Below are 6000 nucleotides of genomic sequence, written 5' to 3'. Positions count from 1 at the left end.
GAGGAGGGGGTGGGAGGAGCCCCAAGCCAATGGGAACTTGCTGTGCTCCCTAGGACCCGGGACTCGGAGGAGGGGTACCTGCCAGGTGCGCAGGTCACAGCCGTCTGCTCTGCTGCTCCGAGGCCCCGGGATCTAGGGACTAGGAGGCACGATTTCAGGGTCTCCCTCAGGCTGGGGTCTCCAGGGCCAAAGGGCCTGAGGACAGTAGCCCCCAGCTGACGCTCATGAGGCCCAGAGGGAACCTCAGCACCCCCCTGCCCAGCCCATGATACAGCCCAGAACAGTCCAAATCCCAGGCCTCCCGCTGCCCGGTGCCCCCTCCAAGGGGACCTGTTCAGGGTTCAGACGTTTGCAAGATACATGAACATCTAGGCATATGTTCCTGAAAGGGACAGTCCTGCCTGGCTTCCAGAAAGCCCAGAAACCCCCAGAAGGCCCCAGGAACTCCAACCGAGAAGCAGGTGTCAGGACGCCCATGGCTGCCTGAGCTTCGCCCCGAAGCCCTGGCAGGGCCCAGAGGTGTCGGCCGGGAAGGTCAGACCCTGGGGGGCTGAGTGCTCCCTGGGTCCCTTGTTGCCATCCTGAGGGCCAGGCTGCGTATCCTCTTTACTTCCCCAGTGAGCAGACTGAGGCTCAGAGAGGTGAAGTTGACCCTCATACGGCAGGAAGGGCAGGAACCAGGCCAGCCTGGCTCTGTCCTGCTCCAGAGTCGGGGGCAGAACTGTGCTCCCTGGCGTGGGAGCAATGCCCGCCAGCACACACACAGACCAGCCTTCTGTGACAGGCTCAGGGGGTGAGCGTGTCGGCTGAGCCTGTCTCCCTCCCAAGCAAAGTCTCAGGCTCAGCCAGAAAGAGACCCCGGCAGACCATCTCTCACAGAGGCAAGCGCGGGGTCCCCGCCCCCCCATCTGCAGGATCCCAGATATGGGCCACACTGCAGGCAGAGGGTGGTCTCGCAGTCAGGAGTGGCCAGCAGGCCTGGGGATAGAGTGGGTGCCAGGCAGGGACCTTCCCTGCAGCCGGTCCAGGCAGATAGCCGGCCAGGTCCCCCGCAGGGCTGAGGTTGTTGTACTGGGTGGATGCTAGGGGCTCGGAGGGAGCCCCGGGGAGGGGGGCGGGGCGGGGGGGGCAGGTGGTATGGAGGCTCAGAGGATTCCGAACATGTCCTGCTGGAATGTCACTGATGGGCGGTGACCACAGGGACCAGTAGGTGACGTCACAGCTGGGAACTAGGGTGTCCTGGAGACAGTCCCCCGAGCAGTTCCCTCGAGCAGTTCCCTGTCCCAGGCCTGGCACTCCTCGCCCACTTGTCAGAGGCAGACACGCAGGACCCACCTTCCCGCCTCTAGCCCTGCCCACAGGCGCCAAGCTCCGCCTACATGCGCCAGGCCCCGCCCACATGCGCCAGGCCCCGCCTCTGCGCATCCACTTAGGACTGGTTGCCGCTCAGCGCTTCGTTAGAACTGTGTCCACTTCTGGGCAAATCAAGTCACCCAAAGATGAGCCTCCACAGACTGGAGCGGGCCCTTTGCTCTGGGAAGGAGGTAGAAGGTTCTCGGGGTCGGGGGGGAAGCGACACCCCAGCCCTACCCCTGGGGGGCGAGGGGGGGTGGTGCCCAGCTTTCCAGGAGGCTGCACTCCCCAGGTGGCAGGGTTGGGGGCAGGACCGTGAGTCCAGGACCCTCTCAGGCGCTGGTGCTTGCTGACACACGTGAAGAATTGTGCGGGTGGAGCCCCCATGATCCTCGCCTGGCCACATCTCCGTTTTGGAGATAGTGAGATCCCAGGTGCAGAGCTGGGGTTCACGCCCAGGTGCAGAGCTGGGGTTCACGCCCAGGCACAGTGCCAGAGCCCACCTGTGGCGTCAGCGTCCCTGGGAAGCACTGCTCAGGACGCCCTCCTCAGGCCCCCAGGCTCCAGGCCAGACCCCCACAGACCTCTGCTGCCCCCATGCCCAGGAAGCCCTGTCCCTTGCTGTTGGATTTGCGTCTTCAAAATCTGCTCCCCTGGGTTCAGCCCCGGACACACGGCTGGACACACGGAGCTGGACACACAGGGCTCGGGAAGTCCCCACCAAAGACTTGTGTCCCAGGAGAATTCCTTCCTGAAGCCAAATTTCAAGGTCCCTGGAGCAAGCACCAGCCTCTTCTCACCCTCAGTCTGGGGCCCAGACGGCAGCTGATCTGGGCCCGGCTCAGAGGACACACTGGGGACGGTGAGCGGATGGGCAGGGCCGGCTCGGGCTGTAGATCACCCCCGTCCTGTCCCAAGTTCTCAGCTGAGGCTCATCCCGCCTCGTAAAGATGCCAGCGAGCCCCGGGCCAGCTCGGGCAGGCCCACAAATCAGCAGCAGGCGCTGGATTTAGAGCATCACCCCTCTGCCAGGCGGATCAGCCTCGGCAGACGGCCACCGAGGCCGCAAGAAATACGGCTGCACGTCTCGGCTGCTGGAGAAACGGGAGAGATTTATTCCAAACCAAGGAGGCTGTGTGCACTGTCGGGGCGGCTCAGACACAGCCCGCAGCGGCTCCTCCTTCCACGGGAGGGGAAACCAAAGCAGAAGAGGGGGAGCTGCCGGGACCCACGTGCCGCGGCGGTCTGGTCCTAGGGTTGCTTGGCTGACTGGCAGCCCCCGCGTCGGGAGTTTTCTCTCAGTGGAGCCCCTGGGCCGTCTTCTGAGGACAGCTGAACCAGTTACTCACTTGGACCACGTTTTCCCAGATGGCTGAGAAAAGCGGAAGTCAGTACAGATGGGGGACGCTGCCCTGCTCTGGGTTGGGGGTGGGGGCAAACGGCTGCCCCTGGAGGTGACTGGGCAGGAATGGGGTGGGGACGTGCAGACCAGCTGGCTGATGGCTGCCCAGGGGTGGGCGGCTGACCTCACATTCCCCAGGTGGCGGCAGCATGCAGGCAGGTATCGGGTGACCTCACCCAGAGCCGCCCTGTGAGTTCTCAGGGACGCCACTGCCCCTTCGCCAGCCCCAGGGCCGGGCCGGGCAGCCAGGTCACAGCAGCAATGAGACAGGCATCATCACAGACGTTGAGGATGCAGCCCCAAGCCCTCCAGCCGGCAGACAGGCTCCTGGGTGCCCCTCCCCAACGGACAGCCACTGAGTTCCCGGTGAGACCCAGAGCCTGGCAGGGGCTGCGGCCGCGTGGGGGACAGACCCAGCCTCAGACAGGCCCCAGGGACCCCATCACCACTCCCAGGTCTCCGTGGCTGCCTCCCCAGCACAGCCCCTGACCCTGGAAGCTCCCCCCAACTGGGGAGCCCCAGGAGAGGGCCCACGTCGACTGCTCCCCGGACCTGGACACTCAGAGATCACAGCCCCCCTTCCCCAGTGCCCCGGAGGTTCCCAGTGACCCGGACCGTGCTTGCAGACGGATTGTCAAGTGTGGCCACCAACGGAGTCAGCAGAAAGCCCAGGCTGGGTGGAGGGGGCCCAGAGTTGCCCCTAGATGGCTGGTGGGCCCCCCGGTCCAGACCGGACCACACGGGGAAGGTACAGGGGCCTCCAGGCAATCGTCAAGGACCTTAAACATGACTCCGGCCAAACACAAGGGCTCCCAGGGGCCAAAGATGGAGGATTTTAGTCACAAAATTCAGTAGTATTGGGGTGCAGCCCAGCGTATAAAACAAATATCCTCAAGTCCACTCCTATAGACGGGAGTGATGGTGTAAACCAGCAGGGGAGAAGAGCCCGCCCCCTCGTGCAGGACAGTAATTAATGGAGGCGCTCTCGTCCTTCCTCCCTGTATCCTGGGCAGGACCCTGGACCAGAAAAAGGACATGCGGGGAAATCTGAAGCAAGTACGGACTCCAGTCACTAATAATTATAAGCCAGCACTCTGGCGTGAGGTGTCAACGTGAGAGGAGTGTCGGGTGTATGGGAGGTCTCTGCTCTAGCTTTCAAATTTTGCTATAAACCGAAGATTACGTTTATTTTTGAAGATGATTCTGAAACAAAAACAGGACTGAGGGAGGCTAAGGTTGGGTGCAGCTGGGTGCTCGGCACATAGTCAAGTTCTGCGCTTGCGTCTGTGGGGCTGTTCCTGGTGGTACAGAGATGGGGGCAGGGAGGGGGTCCGGGCTGGCTGCCAGGCCCCCCTTTGTCTGGAAGGCTGAGCAGAGCACTTATGGTGTTTGATGCCTGAGTCAGGACGACCCCCTGGAGGAGGGCATGCCAGCCCACTCCAGCATTCTTGCCTGGACGATCCCATGGACAGAGGGGCCTGGCGGGCTACGGTCCACGGGGTCACAGAGTCGGACACAACTGAGTGACTGAGCACACTCCTGACTGCCCCAGGGGGAGAGGAGTGCAGAGGGGGTGGCCCTCAGGCAGGGCAGTGGGCCTGGAGGGAAGCCCCCGCCGGGGCCCCACCTCATCCGGATGGCCTCCCCTGAGACCTCCCGAAGTCCCCTCGAGCCCACCTGCCCCTAGGCCAGGCCGTGCTGGACTCGGGATGGGGAGACGCAATGCCCCTGGGCCCATTCCCTACCTGGTGGGGAAATAATAGTCCCTGGGCCTCAGCGTTGTGAAACACAAGGCCTCCCGGGCACCCCCCACCCCCACCCCTCGCCCAGGGGCTCTCTCAGCTCGTGGCTGACCCTCCCCCAGCCGGCACTCCACAGACCCACAGGAAGCCCGGCTTCTTGGCCAGCCCAGGGAATTCCTTCCCGGCCCCCTCCCAGCCTCCCAGGCTTCCTGTGTGGAAACGGGTCTGGATCCTGCCTTGGTAAACACAATGTCAGGAGGGACAGATCACCCTTTGAGCTTCCTGTTTGCTGGGAGCAGACTCCAGCCCCTGGGGGCTTCCGGGCACCCCCCTCCCAGCCGAGACAAACCCTCCCCCACCCAGGGCTGCAGGACCCCCTGGGACCACACGGCCAGGGACCCCACGTGAGTGCCGTGCACCCTGAGGCTGGCCTGCACCCCTGGGTGGCCCTGCACAGCAGGAGGCTGGGCAGGCGTTGGCACTAGGGGGGACCAGGGGGAGCACTGACGCCCAGTCACGAACGCACAAATTACACCAACAGAGGGCCCCGCCCTCCCGCCCCAGACCTCAGGAGAGCACGAGGTGGGGAGCAGGCCGGTGGGCACTGGGCAGAGACCTCCTGCTGCCTATCTAGGGCCCCAGGTCCCCCAGACCACCGCCCTCAGGCCCAGTGGGAGCCGCACAGAGGCTGCTGCCGTGACTTCAGCCCCGTTTCCCGGGGGAACAGGGCCAGGAGGGGACAAGGCCTCACAGCTGGCCTCCCTGGGGCCGGAGCCCAGGAGACAGATGGCCCCACGGGCAGAGGAGGCCCCAGCGATCTGGGCTCCAGGAGGCCGTCTGCCGGCACCCCACCTCTGACCCTGCCCCACCACCATCCTCACCACTGCTCCCGGCCCCAGGGCCCCTGTGGGTGAGCACGGGGTGGGGGGAGGGGGCGGGCGGGGCTCAAAGGCTCACTCTGCGGACTCTTCTCCCAGCCTCTGACCCTGAGCATGGTCGCCGGGCCCCCTGGTCCAGACACAGCCCAGGAAGGAGGCAGGATGCTCCTGGGGGGGCTCAGGCCCAGAGCTCAGTTCCTGCCCCCACCCATCCACCCTCCCTGGCTCCGGCCTGTTCCCAGCCATGCACTGGGCCCATTGAGCCCCGTGACCCTGTCACCGGCCCAGCGCGACCCCCGCCTGGCTCCTCCTCCCCTTGCGGGTAGGGCGAGCAGAGCAGGCCTGGACTGGCGGGGTGAGTCAGGCAGGCACCTCGCCCAGGGGAGCCAGCTGGAGGTGCGCCAGGCCGGCCTCAGAGGCCGTGAGAGACGCCTCCCTGGGGGGCCTGGCTCCCAGGCCTGGCTGATCCCCGCCTCCAGTGGGAATGGCCCTCTTCCCAGCCCTGCCTCCTTTCCCAGGAGAGGGGACACCTGAGCAACCCCGCCCGCCCTGGGTCTCGGCTTCCCCGGGTGTTGAACAAGCGGGGTGCCCACAGCCTTCCGGGGCGGCTGGGTCCAGGCGGCTC

This window comes from Bubalus kerabau, chromosome 19 (genome assembly GCF_029407905.1).
Source record: "Bubalus kerabau isolate K-KA32 ecotype Philippines breed swamp buffalo chromosome 19, PCC_UOA_SB_1v2, whole genome shotgun sequence".
Taxonomy (NCBI): domain Eukaryota; kingdom Metazoa; phylum Chordata; class Mammalia; order Artiodactyla; family Bovidae; genus Bubalus; species Bubalus kerabau.
This window is presented reverse-complemented; position numbering follows the sequence as displayed.